The following is a 17,676-nucleotide window of genomic DNA, read 5'->3' on the forward strand; positions in this document are numbered from 1 at the left end:
AGCCTCATGTGTGGCAACTTGTCAAAGGCCTCTGAAAATCCAAGTACATAATATCAACCGATTCCCTTGAGGAAATCATGCTGACTACAGTCTAATTTATCATATGCCTCCAAGTATCCTGAAACTATATCCTTAACAATAAACTCCAACTACTTCCTGACCATTGAGGTCAGACTAACTGGCCTATAGTTTCCTTTCTTCTGCCTCTCCCTCTTCTTGAAGAGTGGAGAGACATTTGCAATTTTCCATTCCTCCGGAACTATTCCAGAATCTAGTGATTCTTGAAAGATCATTACTAATCCTGCCATGATCTCTTCAGCTACCTCTTTTAGAACCCTGGGATGTATACCATCTGGTCCAGCTGACTTATCTACCATCGGACCTTTTAGTTTCCCAAGAACTTTCTCTCTAGTAATGGTATCTTCACACACTTCATGACCCCGGACACCTGGAAATTCCACCATACTGCTAGTGTCTTCCACAGTGAAGACTGAAGCAAAATACTTATTCAGTTCATCCGCATTTTGCTTTCCCCCATTACTACCTCTCCAGCATCGTTTTCCAGTGGTCTACTCTTTTACACCTGAAGAAACTTTTGGTATACAGTCCAGTCCATCACGTCTAAAGCCCCACTACTGAGAACGTCTAGGCGGGGCGCTGTCACAGGAAAGCAGCATCCATCTTTAAGGACCCCCTACCCCAGGCCATGCTCTCCTTTCGCTGCTGCATCAGGAAGCAGGCACACGGGCCTCAGGACCCACAGCACCAGGTTCAGGAACAGTTATTATCCCTCAACCAGAGGGGACAATTTGGGCTGGCACAGTAGCATAGTAGTTAGCACACTGCTTTACAGCACCAGTGACCCAGGATCAATACCAGCCGCTGTCTCTAACAGTTTATATGTTCTCCCTGTGACCACACCAGTCCCCTCTGGGTGCTCTGGTTTTCTCCCACGTTTCAAAGATATACGGGTTAGTAGGTTCATTGGTCACCTGGGTGCAATTGGAAGGCACGGGTTCGTTGGGCTGGAACTCAAAATAAATAAAAAATAAACTTCTCTCACCCCATCACTGAACTGTCCCCACAACCTATGGCTTCACTTTCAATGACTCGTCATCTCATGTTCTCGATATTTATTGTTTTTTTTTTCATTTTGTATTTGCAGTTTGTTGCCTTTTGCACACTGATTGTCTGTCATGTGTGCAGTTTTTTTATTGATTCTATTGTGGTTCCTTGTATTTACTGTGAACACCCACAAAAAAAAATGAATCTCACGGTAGTATATGATGACATATTTGTACTTTGATAATAAATTTACTTTGAACTTTGAAATTGCCCCTTAATGAAGTCATAGTGACTTCAGCTTATTTTATCATGCGCCTCCAACAAGCCGAAACTCCATCCTTAGTAATGGACTCTAACATCTTCCCAAACTCTGTTTCCTCAGGAGTCAGTGGCAATTCACCATGCCATCAAAAACTTTAGCAAACTTCTATATGTGTGCGGTGGAAAGTGTGCTGACCAGCTGCATTATGGCCTGAGTGGAAAATCCTATAAAATAGTTGTGAATTCGGCCCAGTACAGCACGGGTAAAACCCTCCCAACCATTGAACACATCTACAGGAAACATTGCCGGAAGAAAGAAGCATCCATCATCAGAGATCCCCACCACCCAGGCCATGCTCTTTTCTCACTGCTGCCATCCATCTGAAGGGACAGGTGGCTCAGGACTCACACCACCAGGTTCGAGAACAGTTACTACCCCTCAACTATCAGGCTCTTGAAGGAAAGGGAATAACCACACTCATTTAAGGACTGTTTTATCTTGTTATTTCATGTTTGTTATTTATTGCTATTTAGTTATTTATTATCTGTATTTGCAGTTGTTTGCAATTTACAGTACCCGATTTACAGTTTACAATTCGGTTTACAGTTACTGTCCTATAGATTTGCTAAGTATGCCTGCAGTAAAAGAACCTCAGGGTTTTAAGTGGTGACATGTATGTACTCTGATAATAAATTTTACTTTGAACTTTTGAAGTACTTTTTGAACTCTGAAGGCAGGCTAACTGGCTTATAATCTCCTTTTTTTAACCTCCCTCCCTTCTTAAAAAATGGAGTGATTTTTGCAATTTTCAAATCTGAATTGAAGTTGAAGGGAATAGAGGTTTGGTTGAGCCAAACAGCATGGCCTCTCTCTCACTGCAATTAATTGTGGCTCCCGACAACAGTTCAAGCTGGTCAATGAACTGTGGATCAATCGTAAATGGTCTAAGTCAGCGGTCCCCAACCACCGGGCTGCAGACCGGTACCAGGCAGCAAAGCATGTGCTACTGGGCCGCGAGGAAACGACATGAGTCAACTGCACCTTTCCTCATTCTCTGTCACACACTGTTGAACTTGAACATACAGTTGCCAACTGTCCTGTATTTGCCGGGACATCCCATATATTGGGCTAAATTGGTTTGCCCCGTATTTCCCCCGTTAAGGTAGAGCGTTCCTATGAAACCTTTTGTGCTGAAATGGTGTAAAGCGAAGAAGCAATTCCATTAATTTATATGGAAAAACATTTTGAGCATTCCTAGACCCAAAAAATAACCTAACAAATCATACCAAATAACACATAAAACCGAAAATAAATAACACTAACATATAGTAAAAGCAGGAATGATGTGATAAATACACAGCCTATATAAAGTAGAAATAATGTACATACAGTATAGTCGGGAAGATGAAAGCAAAACCGATTTGTGGGAGAAAAAAATCGGCAGGTACGCGCATGCGCACACAGGTGCCCACACAAGGCTTCATGGTCATGTTAGTCTCTCCTGGGGTAAAGTGTCCCGGGATTTGACTGCTAATTTTGTCCCTTATTTGGGAGTGAGAAAGTTGGCAACCCTAACTGTAAAAGACATGTTGAAGTGAGTTTAACCCTACTTGAACACCTCCCCAACCCCCAGTCGGCTGGTCCACAAAAATATTGTCAATGTTAAACCGGTCCACAGTGCAAAAAAGGTTGGGGACCCCTGATCTAAGTGGTTCCCAGACAGGACAATAGATGATCAGGTCAGGCAGGTTTATGTAATTCACTAAAAGCATGCCAACTGCCCTCACCTAAAGGCATATAGAACATAGAACAATACAGCACAGGGTCAGGTCCCTCGACTCACAACGATGTGTTCAACCAGCAAAAAAGTAAATTCTTACTCAAAAACTAATCCCTGTCCATATCCCTCCATCTTCCTTATATTCATATGCTTATCTAAACATCTCTTTAGAGCCTCCAATGTATCTCCCTCTACCCACCCCATCAGGCAGCACATTCCAGCCACTCACCACTCTGAGTAAAAAAAAACTTACCCCTCACATCCCTTTTGAACCTAGCCCCTCTCACCTTCAATGAATGCCCTCTGGTATTAGCCATTCCTACCCTGGGAAAAAGATACTCCCTGTCAACCCTGTCTATGTCTCTGGAACTCAGACATCGTGAATATTAAGGAAGTGGCTGGCACAGTGGCAGAGCTAACAGACTTGCTACCTCACTGAGCCAGAGGCCCATTCGGAGTGTGCAAATTCTCCATGATCATGTGGCTTTCTGCCAGTCCTCTGGTTTCTCCCTACATCCTAAAGGTGCCAGGTTGGTCGGTGAATTTGGCCACTATAAATTGTCCCTAGGTGTATAAGTGAATAGTAGGATCTGTGGGTTGGTGGGGAGTGGGGGATTAATTAATGCGAACGTGTGAAGTAGGATTAGTGTAAATGGGTATTTGATGGTCACAGCCAGCTCGGTAGATCTGGACCTTTTTCATTCTGCATTTCTCCAGGACTTATTAGTCATTTTGTAACTACTGGAAATACCGTAACATTTGATAGTTTTATTAAATGCAATCAAAATCATCATTCATGTTCTAGAGCAGGGGTTCCCAACTTGGGGTCCACAGACACCCTGTTTAATGGTATTGGTCCACGGCATAAAAAGGATTGGGAACCCCTGTTCTAGAGAAAATGCGAATGAACTTAAGTACCTCCAAGGACCCAACCATGTAAAATGATGGAAATGCAAAAGAAATAACCTTGTGAATCTGAACCAAATGTGACAATTAATCATACAGATGCCTAGAATTAGAAAAAATATTTAAGATTCCATTGCAATTGTCATACATGAATGTGAATTGTTGCTAAAGATTTCACTAATTAATTTAATTAATGCTGAAATGATTCTTATTTCCCAGACATGAGGGACCTCATAAGGTAATTTATTTTTCTGTACTAACATCTGCTCCTACAGCACGGAATTAAGTGCCAATTCTCTGTACAAAATGATACGCAATTTGGTTGACTCACTTTTGAATGAGTTTCCAAAAACCTTTCACATTCTATCATGAACATTTACCTGATATTCTGAAGGATTTTGATATTTCCCCCATATTCTCTACTGCAGAATCTGACCAAGTTTGTAACCTCCATTCTTGCCTATTATCTTGCACTTCTCCCTTTCAAAGTGCCTGACTACAAAACACACCAGTATCTTGCATGCACTTACCAACCTGCAATTAATGCTCCATAGCTAGTTTCACCAAATTAACCATCAATATTGCTAGTTCACTCCATTAGGCTGTGTCTTGTGGTCAAGTTATTTACTTAATATTCTCAGTTCACTTCATTTGTGCAGGTTTAATTATTTCAAGTTTTTCAAGTAACACCTGCTAAGCACTTAAATTACGAGTACTAGGAAAGGGGAAAGTCAAAATGCACATCAAAAGAGATGAACTATGTAATTATATGGAAACTGTCTACTAAAAGGATCGAATGAAGATACTGTAACAGTAAGTAGATGCTATGCTACACTAGTACCTGACTAACAGAATACAAAGTCATTCTTTCGCCCTCACCATTCAACATGATACTTATATCCCATTCAATCATGCACTTTTCTCTTCTCAAATCCTTCACATTTCTCCCCACCCCTACCAAACACAAGCACTTTGTAAAGGCTCATTTCAAGTACATACAATTTTGGAACGAATGCTTGTACAGAAACTACAAGTGTGATTCTGGTGGCTTGATGAATTTAGCCAAAGTAAAAGAAAATGTAAGTTATATTTTTGGTACATTATAACCTGAGCTATAATGCGTAGAATGTCAAGATGTGAATACTTATTAAGAAAAGGGGGTTTATTTGATACACATCCTTCATGAAAAAACTACAAGAAAATTTCTATATTTATAGATTTTGTTATTTCTTCCTATAAATTCTGATTTTATAAGGAATTAATTCTTTCTAGGTTTTCTCAACCATATCCAGATCCTCTAGTTTGTATCTCCAGCCTAAGAGGTAACTTACAGTGCACCCATATGCAGCCATTAATACCCATTTTAATACTAGGGTGGAACGGTAACGTAACGGTTGGCGTATCACTTTACAGTGTCAGTGATCCAGTTTCATTGTCTTGCTGTCAGTGAGGAGTTTGTATGCTCTTCCCATGATTGTATGGGTTTCCTACAGGTACTCCACTTTCCTGCCACATTCCAAAGACATACAAGTTAGGGGTAGTAAATTGAGGGCATGCTGTGTTGGAAGTGCTCAGCACTTGCAGGCTGCCCTCAGCACATCCTTGGACTGTGTTGGTCGTTGACACAAACGATGCATTTCACTGAATGCTTCGATCCACATGTGACAAACAAAACTTATCTCTCATTTCTTTAAATCTCCTTAATTAAGTAATTGTTATCTATCGTGCTCTGGCTTGATAATATCTTTCTCCCTCTTATTCCTGCTCCATTTGTGCATGATAAAATACAAAACTACTGAGACATCATTTGCAGTAGGGCAGTTGGAACCTCAGAAAAATCTGTAGTCCTGAATTATACTTCAATGCTGTTCAAAATGCGACTCTTATCATTCACTCACCCAGTTATCACCAAGACTTTGGGATAAGATTAAACCTTTAGGCCTTTTATCCTTATTCCAATATTCTTCTCCATTTTCCTGCAAATAATGTACTGAGACAGAGATCCGCCTTTGGTGGCACATCACAGCCAGCTCTAGGATGGCTGGAACAGCAGGTCAGGAAGGTGGCCTAATTGCTCGGCTTTCGAGTGTTATGTCCTCCGGTGGAGCAGAGGTAAAGGAGCATCTGGGGAGCAGCTCCACATTTTCCCAGCAAGATTCCCATCTGATGTGAACATTGCACAGTGCCACCTGACCGCGTGTCATTGCCAAGTCAGTGGGAGATTCAAAGCCTAAAGCAGCCCCAGAGAACCATGACGATTCCAGTAACCACCTTTCAGGCCCTGATCAAGAACACAGCTGATAAAGTCTAACTTTGTGTGAGTCAAAAGCATGACATTACCCGATGGATGAGGGGTGGGCACGACCTCTGGTCCTTCCCACCCAGTCGGGTGGTGAGTTGGAGTTGTTAATCTACAAGTGACCATTGTCCACAAAGACCCTTCATCTTCGAGATTCCACTCAAATGAGCAAACCTAATTTAGTTGAGAGACAAAAGGCTTGGCAAAAAGTTAGATATAACTACTTCTGCCCTAAATGAGATCAACCGGCAGCCCAAACCAGGGACAGAAACCCAGGCCTACGCAGAATTGAAACACTGTCATTGTAAGTACTCTGTCAAGTCAATCTTTAACATGCATGTAACATCAGCTTAAGGAAGTCATTCAGTTTGTACAGAATAATCTCTTTCTGATTCAATCATCCTTGTTGCCAGAGGCTGCCACACTCTTTCCCTGCATGGATGAATGGAAGATCCTGATTATCCAACAATTGTTGACCACCCTAGATAGAAGGAGCTCAAAATAATATTAATTTCACTCTCACATGTACCAAGCCAGCAAGGTTGGTGCCCAGATTAAATGCAGAGCAATTCCACGTATTCACATACATATCATGAAACCAAACAAATGAAACAGATAGAAATATAAAAATCTGCAGAGATGCTCAGTTTTTCCAACTTGCATGATGTGCGTAATCTGGGCGATAATATCAAAACTACAAAATATTTTATTGTAATTCCAAAATAAACTTTGCATGAGATTTTACTACAAGCATTAAATATAACTTAAACGTTACCCTGCACCTTTAACATAAGTATAAAAAAATTCCAAGTCAGAATCGGTGAGAAAACTTGAATATGAAAAAGACTTTCAGCCTATCTAATCTGTACCAACAATTGATCAACATAATCAGGGATGTTCTAACCGCTCAGATTTATTAATTTTTCATAATGCAGCTGTCACCAACAAGGCTGATATCTTTAATTGTGCTTGGAAAGAAGATGATGTGCCAGTTCTTGAATAAGTGCAATTCTTCTGGGAAGAATCTCCAGGGGGATTCAGAACCAACTATAGTCAGTGATACATTTCCACGTCAATATAGCCTGCAACATGGTAGGATGCTGTAGATAGTGTTGTTCTCATACACCTGAAGCCTCTGATCTTAGTGATAAGACTTCACAAATTTGGGAGATTTTTTTCCAGAGTAGGCTAGACAAGCAATTACAGTACATGTTGTAAATAGTGCATATCGCAGCCAACCTGCACTGGCAGTGGATGGAAAGACTGTTTAAAGTGGTACACACGGTGCCAATTACACAGTGTGGTTTGCCTTTAACAGCAATGAGCTTCTTCAGTGTTATTGGATCGGCATGCACTCAGGAGAGGGGAAAGGAATCCATCGCATTCTATGCTGTGTCTTATGAATGATGAAAAGGCTTTGCAGTGTCAGGAGACCAGTCACTCACCACAGAATTCCTACCTTCTTACCGGATTTGTCACTTCCTGGAACTTGTGTGGCACAATGTTATCAGCCATTTATCAGCTCAACACCAAATGCTGTCTAGGTCCTACTGCATGTGGGAACAGGCTGCCTGGTTAGCTGAGAACTTGTGAGGCAAACAGAACACTGTGTCATCATCAAAGGTCACCCCACCTCCCCGTTTGTAAGGTAAGTCACCAAGGAAGCAGCTAAAACTTGCTCAACCCAGGACCTTGCCCTGAGGAACTCTACAGTGATGTCCTGGAGTAAAGATAACCAACCTCTGACAAACACAACCCTTTATGCAAAATGTTGTGTGCAAGATGATTCAAGGCAGAGATTAATTGGATGGACAGAGACTTTATCCCAAGGCAGCAATACAAGGGAGTATAACTTTAAGATGCTAGGAGAGGAGTATAAGAGGATATCAGAGGAAGCGTTTTTTTTTTTTTTTTTTACGCAGAGAGTGGCAGGTGCAGGTGCCAGAGGTGGTGATAGAGGTAGACACATTAGGAGCATTTGACAGACTCTTAGATAGGCATATCAATGAAAGAAAAAATGAAGGGCTGTTTGTAGGAGGGAAGGGTTAGATTGATTTTGGGAGTATGTTAAGGGGTCAGCAGAACATTTTGGGCTGAAGGGCCTGTATTGTGCTGTAGTGTTCCAAGGTCCAATATATAACTAAACCAATCAGGTCATTTCACTGTTGTCTTTTGACTTCAGTTTCAACAGAGCTCCTTGATGCAAACTTGGTCAAATGTGACCTTGATATCAAGTCCAGTCACTTACAGGTCTGGAGTTCAGCTCCTTGATCCATACTTTGCACGACAGTGCGATGAGATCTGGAATGGAGCGATCCACTGGACAATCGGGCAATGGTGAGATTACTGGTGGGTCAGGTCCTCTTTTTACTGCTGCTCATGGTTCCCTCCAGCACCTTACTGACCGACAATCAAAGGCAAATTGATCTGGCAATACACTTTCTTTGCAGACAATTTTCACTTGTTGAAACAACATCAGTAGAGCAAGACAGGAGCAAGGTAGGAGATCTGGCTGAGTGATATAGCAACAACAATCTCTTGCTCAATACCAGTAAAACTAAAGTAATTGTTGACTTCAGGAAGGGGAAGGAAGGAGAACATGGACCAGTCTGTATTGATGGATCGGAGGTAGAAGGGTCAGTAGGATTAAATTCTTGGACATTAATATATCAATGACATGTCCTGGGCTGAGCACATAGATGTTATCACAAAGAAGATGCGTCAATGGCTCTATTCTCTTAGAAGGTTAAAATCGTTTGTAATGTTACCGACACACACGCTAACACTTTAAAATTATCCTGTTATAGCTTTTCAAATGCACAGAAATGTAAGAAACTACAGAGAGTAGTGTACTCAGCCCAATACATCATGGACACATCCCTCCCCACTAAAAGTATCCACCGTCCATCAAAGATTCCCACCATTCAGGCCACACCACCTTCTCGCAGCTATCATCGGGCAGGGGGTACAGAAATCTGAAGTCCCACACAACCAGGTTCAAGAACAGCTACTTCCATTCAACCATGCGGTTTGTGAACCAGACTGCACAACCACAATCACTACCTCAGTATAATAACACTGCAAGCACTTTGCTCTACAATAGACTTTGTTTTTTTTAATTCTCATTACGTTCTTTCTTAAATAATTTGTGTTTGTTTTTTTCTTGTGAAATCCTTATCTCCAATGCTATGTACCTGCGATGCTTGCTGCTGCAAGCTGCATGTATGGACACGTGTACTACTGCATACAACCATAAACTCAACTTTAACTGTGTTGGAACAGGGTTAGTCTTGCAAATCCAGCTTTTATTACTAATAACAGAAGAATTTTGGGCCCACAGTTTTTGTAGTGCACACTACTGCCAGCCATTTCTTGGGGCATATGGAGTGAAATGAATTGTTTAAAGACTGGCTTCCTGAAGTTGGATGCATCAGGAGAAAGTAAGCAGATTATCCACTCTATTCACGAAACAGGTTTTAGCTTACACATCTTCATAATACAGATGACTCATAAACAGATATGTAAACTACAAATCACTGTCCTTTCCTTGTCTTTTATTGACCCAATTCCTCCTTAAAATGAAATTTAAACATCCCCTGAAAAGGCTGTGACGTATTGTGCCTACTCTTTATCTGCAAATCTGATCTTCATAAATGCTCAACAACAAGACAAAGCTCTTTTCAGGCCTCTAACAGCTTTTCCCACTGAGAGGTGTGCATCAATCAATCACATTTTTATCAGTTTGAGAGTCAAATTAGAAACAACATTTCTCATTATCATATGGGTAAATGATTTCTTCTCTAATGTTAGATATTCTGAATGAGTGAAGACTTTTCAGACGCAAGCTCTGCAATATAGAAGTCTAGAAAGTTCATTACATCTTCGGAGAAATGTGCATGGTAGCTTTACAGTACAGGCGACTCGGGTTCAATTTCCGCTGCTGCCTATAAGGAGTTTGTACCTTCTCTCCATGTCCACATAGGTTTTCTCCCACATTTCAAAGACATCTCGGCTGGTAGGTTAATTGGTTATTGTAAATTGTCCCGTGATTAGGCCAGGGTTAAATCGGGGGCTTGCTGGGCGGCATGGTTCAGAAGGCCGGAAAGGCCTATTCCACGCTGTATCTCAATAAATAAATACATGCATTCATTTAAAATATTTTTCTGGCCAAACCAAGCAGCGATAAATTGAAAATAAATCTGATCATTTCCTAAGATGAACTTGGTTAGAAGAAGCTACACAAAAGAAATTTCAGACTTATGCAGATGCTCATACCATCATACCAGCAACTAAAAGGTTAGCACTGGGGACAGAGAGAAAGGTTAGAAATATGCAATATTAATAAACAATTACCAAACAAACATTTTAAAAAGCAGATGCTGAAAAACTCAGCAGATCAGCCAGCACTGAGAGACAGTTAATGCTTCAGGTCACTGATTGTTCCTCTTTCTACAGACGGTGCCTAGTACGCAGCTTTTCCAGTATATTCTGCAATTCTTCAGCCTCTCACTTTTCAGATTTACAAAGGTGCTCTCTGACTGCTAACTGAAATAGTTGCCAACCACACCTCTGATATAATATGAAATTTATTAATATTAAACTTCTCAATTCTTACTTAGAATTTACTTTATATTTAACATCAGTAAACCTTCAAATTTTAAATTTCAGAATTATTAATGCAAAGAAATTGCTCAAAAATCAAGACTAAATATTACAAAATACAATCAGCATTAAATCTGCTTTGCAATTTTTTATATTGATATAAATTGATTAGTGTTTGATGTTTTGTTTGTGCTTATGAAAGAGAAGGAACTGTTGATCTGACTGAACGTCCTGCATCTAGCAAATACCCATCACGTTACATCTTTGACAGCCCAAGATATCATCTCATATTATTTTCTTGCTGTTACCTTGACTAGCTTAAACAAGCCATTAAAGTCTGATTTTCTTCATACTGATGTAGGGGTTTAATACTTCAGTTTCTGAATTTGGCATTTTTTTTGGAAAGGCTTTAAATGCTGACCTCAGACAATGCAATCAGAGACAGCCCATAACTTCATCAATGATTGCTTTGACGCAGGTGAATTTGCAATCAGCAATTAAAGATCTGCATTAAAATGCATGAGAAACAGTCTTTCTAATAATCTAATAAAGTGAGAAATGAATCTTCTGAAATGGTAACGTACAGTGACTGTGGTTTCAAATGTTCAGGCCTGGAGATGCCAGAAACAGCTGGGAGTGAAAACAAAAAAAATTTAATACTTCAAGTTAGAAACTATGAAGAATTTGAAGGTATCAACAATCATTTTGAATGTTACAAGAACAATGAAGATTTGGAGGATACAAATGTCAAAAGCGTTATAGGAAGGCAGCCCATTATCTGCATTACCTGTGCTGATTTTGTTCCATTTACAGTCAATTGCAACAGCGCACACTAAATCAGTTTCTCCATTGATAACTATTAGGAACTAATACACAATTTTATAGTACTGTAGTAGTATTGGTAGTGTTCTAATTTGTTCTGTATTTCATTTAAATATATAATTTGTTACTCTGTTAAATAGTAGTTTGTTTGTTTTTTAGCTATTTCCATGAATCTTCGGCTAATCGGGGCGGCTGCATAATTGGGCCAAAATGTACTGTGTCTCAATTAACTGGAATCCACTGCATATAGCACCTTTTACTTTAAGTCACAGAACGAGAAGTAGTAATTTTGGTCACTCTTGCCATGGCAGTTGCTTCAGAAGCTGACCATTTGTCCTGGTTCCTTATTATAATAGTACACCAATTCTTCCCTTTGGAGAAATTAATCAAGTCATTTTTAAACAATGTTATTCAATCTGCTGCCACCATCTTTCAGGCAGTACATTCCAAATCATGAACTGCTGTGCAACGTTCTTCTCCAATTTCATTTCTGCTTTTCTGATGACTAGCTTAAACTCACATCCCCAGTAAAAACATCTACCACTGCAAACCTTTGCTTCTTATCAAAACCTACCATTCTTTTGAAAACCTCTATCAAATCTCCTTTTAACCTCTTTGGTCCAAGAACAAATCTGCCTGTCCTGTTGTCCCACCCAACTGCAAGAACCTCAAACCAGGCAGTATTCTAGTAGATCCCTCATGCAACCTTTCCAAAGCCTCAATATCTTTCCTAACAGTATGATGCATTGCGTAGCAACCTAATCACTATTTAGAATTTTTTACACAAAACTCTTGGTTCATGTACTCTAAGCCAAGGATAGTTAAATGCAAGAATTTTAATATGCTTTTTAGAATATTAACCCTCTTTTATTCACCTTGCCGCCTTTACAAGGACAGTTGTGTAAAAAGGGCCCGTAGGATCATTGGGGACCCAAGTCATCCCAACCACAATCTATTCCAGCTACTTCCATCCGGGAAGCGGTACCGCAGTATAAAAGCTCCAGGACAGCTTCTCCCACCAGGCCATCAGACTGATGAACTCACGCTGATTTGTGTGTCCTCTATATTACATTGGCCATTCTATTTATTATAAATTACTATGATTGCACATGGCACATTTAGAAGGAGACGTAACATAAAGATTTTTACTCCTCATGTATGTGAAGGATGTAAGAAATAAAGTCAATTCAATTCATTTACTTGTAAACATAAACTCAAGGTTTTGCTCAGGACTCTGTTCAAATTGCAATACATTAATTTATCCTCATGATTTCCTTTCTACCAATCAGGCTTCTGCTTTTTAAATGTTACTTACCATATGTCTGCCCAGTTCACCAATCATTCCATGTCCCTTAAAGGTCAATTAAATACATTTCTGAGTCTTGTATAATTTGTAAAATTTGCAACAAATTCCTGTATACTCATGACCAAGTCATTAATATGTCAAAAAAAAGCAGAGAATCTGATAATGAATCCTTGAAGAATATACAGTGTACAGATTTAGAAAATTTGCAGTATCACAGCAGTAAATAAATTGCTGATGTATTTGGAGAATGCAGGCCCTGGATTACTTGTCAGAAGTGCCACTATATAATTTCAAGTATATGATGACAGCAACAGCCAATGCATTTTGAGCTCTCTTTATATTGCATTAACAAATTTGTGTCTTGAGCTTGCTGTAAAGAAATAATTAAATATTTATCCTTCTAATAATATTTTCTCTCCCCCCAATATTATTTTTGCTAAGAAATCTACCATATATTTTTGGCTTAGCTTCACAGCCCAAAGAAAATCTTAATACTTGGACATTTTTTAAAATATGACATCACATCACATGCCTCATCAAAGTCGTTGCTTAGCTAAAATTACAAATAAATAATCATGGTGGGGAAAAAAAAGCTTAAACAGGAGAATAAATATACTCTGCTCTGAAAAAAAAATTATTCACAAGTATGAGTTCAATATCCTACTTTGCATAATAGGGCCTCTGGATGTTTGATATTTGACTTTTCCTATCTTTCTAAGGGAAATGATACAAAATTATCAAAACAAGGTGTGCAGTTGCATACAATTCTTGATTAATTTAAATTCTCTCTCAGTTATCAAACCTGTAAAGCTGGCTTAATATATGATTAATGGTTCCACTTTTCACAGACTTTATACTGAGGTTTTGTCACTCGTGTTTAGAACGTTTTTAATTTGATTTGAATATCAGCATGATTCAATGAAAATATTTCAGTAGTTAGTTTATACATTGTCACTGTCCACATACAGCTGTTTGCTTTGTCACGATACCAGCATCTTATCCTCTAAAGAATTTCGTATTTAACCTGCCGTTCGTTACCGCATCTGCATTGCCGACTCCGTTCTTAGTTTTGCTGTATCCAGCATCCCAGTTGCAGTCTTCAGTAACCTTTACATTCACCTTGCTCTATAGCTTCACACAATGTAAACCGAAACTTTCCGGCATCTAATCAGCCTTTGCACCAGCCAAACAAAAGACATCAAGTTTAGAATTACAGCGACTGACAATCAAATGCCATGTAACGGTGCAAGATAGGCCACACATAGTACACGGGGGAAGACTCAGCCTCCATAACCGTTGCAAACGTACCTACCAAACACACCGCGGCACAGATGTTGATTCGCCCCGATCGGCAGCACGCTTCAGCCGACCGTCGCGGTACATGAACCGGCTCCCGGTTGCTCTTGACTGAAAACACCTTTCAGTCGACGCACAGCCCCGTAGTATCGAGAAGCGTTGATATGCTGCAATCCAACCATCTATGTATCCACCCACCCACTTACTCACTCCTCCCTGCAGTGATACTGAGGGACAGGCAGCCGGCAGACAACACAGGACTGGAATACAGATATCGGATCGGACTAGATTTTTGGCTCCGGTACAACGAAGTGGATTATTCTGGACTGGATTATCCTGGACTGGATTATCCTGGACCGGATTATCATGCCAATACCTTAATGATAAATATGTCTTGCTGCCTGCTGGTATAGTCTTTGTCATTTGTTGGATTATCAGATTTAATGTTTTTGGTGGCTTTAAGCTGTTCACAGAAATCAAAATCTAAATGACAGAAATGTAATCTTTTTAATGTTTTGCCCACTGATTGTGTGTGCCTTTATAAAATCCACCAATTCCAAGTTATATTGCTCAATCCATCATCATCATTCTAGTCCATGTTATAGAGCCATACAGCCTCTGGCCCAGCGTCCATGCCAACTGAGGTACCTTCTGAACTGGTGTCATTTATCTGCATTAGATCCATGGTCCTCAAAACTTTCTTATCCATGAACCTCCAAGATCTACAATCTGCTGTGGGCCAGATCAGTGGCATTCAGGTCTGGCGACAAGGGGGCCAGGTACGATCTCCGGAAAGCCATCTCACATGTGAAGTGGCAATTCTGGACGAGCTTGAGTCACTGAAGGATGCTCGACGGCTGTGACAGGGCTTGAATGCCATCACCGCCTACAAAGTGAAACCAAGCGACATGGGTGACAGCAAGGCTTCGCCTCCCAGATGAGCTCAATGCTTTTTACTCTCACTTTGACCTTCAAAGTATGGAGGCACTTTCACGAGCTAGCTCAGCTCCTGATGAACCTTTGATTTCATTCTCTGAGGCTGGTGTGAGAGCATCCTTCAGAAGGATAACCCCACAGAAACATCTGGACCAGACGGGGTACCTGGCTGGGTACTAAAGACTTGTGCTGATCAACTGGCTGAGTGTCACTGATATCTCTATCTTCTCACCTTGGCAGTCTGAGGTACCCACCTGCTTCAAGCAGGCTTCAATTATACCGGTGCCTAAGAACCTGGTAACGTGCCTCAGTGACTATGTCCCAGTAGCACTTACATCCACTGTGATGAAATTCTTTGAGGGGCTGGTGATGAAAGCTATCAAATAAAGCTTCAAGTCCTAAGTCTCAAAACTCCTTGTGCAACTGCATCCTTGAGCTCCTCACTTGCAGATCCCAGTCAGTTCAGATTAACACCAACATCTCCTCCACAGTCTTCCTTAGCACAGACTGTGTGCTTAGCCCCCTGCCTTACTCACTTTATACTGATGAGGCTAAGTAGAGCTCCTTTGCCATATTTAAGTTTGCCATATTTTAAGCTGAAACAAGGGTTGTGACGAATCAGCATATAGGAAGGAGATTGAAAATCTGGCTGAGTGCTGCCAAAACAACAAACTCACTAAATGTCAGCAAGACTAAGGAGATGATTATTGACTTTGGGTGGAGGAAAACGAGGGTCCATGAGCCAGTCCTCATCGGGGGATCAGAGTTGGAGAGGATCAGTAACTTTAAATTCCTCTAAGTGCCATTACAAAGAAAGCACAGCAGCACCTGTACTTTCTTAGAAGTTTGCGTTAATTCAGCCCGTCATCTAAAACTTTATCAAACTTCCATAGATGTGTAGTAGAGAGTATATTGACTGGTTTTATCATGGTCTGGTATGGAAACACCAATACCCTCATAAGGAAAAGCTTACAAAAAGACAATTGATATAGCAACATTATCCTGGAACATGTCCATCATCTTTATTCCAGCTGCAGTGATCCTATAGACTGCCTATTTTGAGGCAGCAGATCTGCATCTTCCTGTTTAGCATGTCCTTGTGCAGACACAGCCTCCTTATTGTCATGGAGTTACAAGAAAGACCATTGTAATCTCATGACCTCTTGTGAGGTGAGATTGGCTTTAAGAGAACCTAACAGCAGGCTCTTTATTCCTTAATCGTACTGCTAGCTACACAAACCAAAACTAGTTGTCTTGCAATATGTGTTTGTATGATGACAGCAAATCAACTAAATTTTATTTCTCCAAGACCAGATGTCCTATTGCAGTGACACTTAAAAGGTTTTCCATTATCTGCGACATAAATCGGCATAATGGAGTACTCACCCATATCCCAATGAATACACGCCAATAATGTTCAATAAGGTTAGCATCATCCAAGTCAAAGTAGCCTGTGTAATTAGCATCCCCTCCACCACATTAAACACTTACTTTTCCAGTTCTGGTGAGGGATTCCTGCCTTGAAATAGTATTAAATCTATTTCTCTTTCCTGACATTCTGAGTGCTTCCAGCATTTGCAATTTTTCTGGTTTTCATTCACTCTCCCTTTCCACTGGTGCACTGTCCCTGCACAGTGTACGATCTGCAAAGTTATTCTTGCTTAGGCAGCATTGTCAAGGGCAACAAGGGTTGAACAATAAATGCTACCCCTGCCTATTGTATCTGCTGGCGAGGAAGGCACAAATGTAGAGGAGGTTTAAACTTGCAAGAAGGGGGAGTACTATCGATTTTTTCTGGGAATATACTCGAGCTTTGTTAGTAAGTGAGAGTTTACATTCAAGTTGGTTCTCTGATGTTGTTCTGTTATCTGGTTTCTTGCCTCAGAAACCACATTCTCAAAATCACATCAGACATGTGTATAGACCTGTGATGCTGCAGGGTGAAAGCTACAAAGATTATACGTTCCAATAACTATTCAACTTTCTTCCCTATTCATTGTCTAATATTAATTATTCTTTATGTCTCAATGAAATGCTGTGAGAGGTTTCCTTCTACTTCATGGCTGCTCTAATAAAGTTAAGTTATAATTGCCATTCATTGGTAATTTTTCACAGGCCATTGCCATTGTTGTATACTTCTTGGCACCAGAAATAGTATTTTTATTTCCTGGTGTGTTATATTGTTAGGTCATACTAATGTTTCCATTATTCGCCAATTAAAGCATCAAGGGAGATTAAAGCATCAAGGCGAATGCAGATGTTTGGAGATCGTTTGGGTGCTTCAGTGCTCTACAGTCTCCGAGAAGATTCCGGGAGGCAGAGGCAGTGTGCGTGAGCCTCATGGCGGGCAGGCTGTGGGGACAGGGTGCAGCCAATGTTTGACTACATTTCACCAACTAAAG

At 40.4% G+C, this 17,676-nt stretch overlaps 1 protein-coding gene across 4 annotated transcripts in view; it reads right to left on the reverse strand.

Moving 5' to 3' along the window:
- Positions 1 to 14,523, reverse strand: part of osbpl6 (oxysterol binding protein-like 6) — a 168,459-nt gene extending 153,936 nt beyond the window's left edge. For 3 of the 4 annotated variants that reach the window (XM_072261786.1, XM_072261788.1, XM_072261784.1), the window contains exon 1: positions 14,355 to 14,523. The gene's annotated coding sequence lies outside the window, so the exon portion shown is untranslated. Of the gene's footprint in view, positions 1 to 14,350 lie in introns of all 4 variants that reach the window. The other variant, XM_072261785.1, reaches the window with a different exon arrangement.
- Between the last annotated feature and the right edge of the window lie 3,153 nt (positions 14,524 to 17,676).

The sequence above is a fragment of the Mobula birostris genome, chromosome 6 (assembly GCF_030028105.1).
Source record: "Mobula birostris isolate sMobBir1 chromosome 6, sMobBir1.hap1, whole genome shotgun sequence".
In the NCBI taxonomy this organism is placed as follows: domain Eukaryota; kingdom Metazoa; phylum Chordata; class Chondrichthyes; order Myliobatiformes; family Myliobatidae; genus Mobula; species Mobula birostris.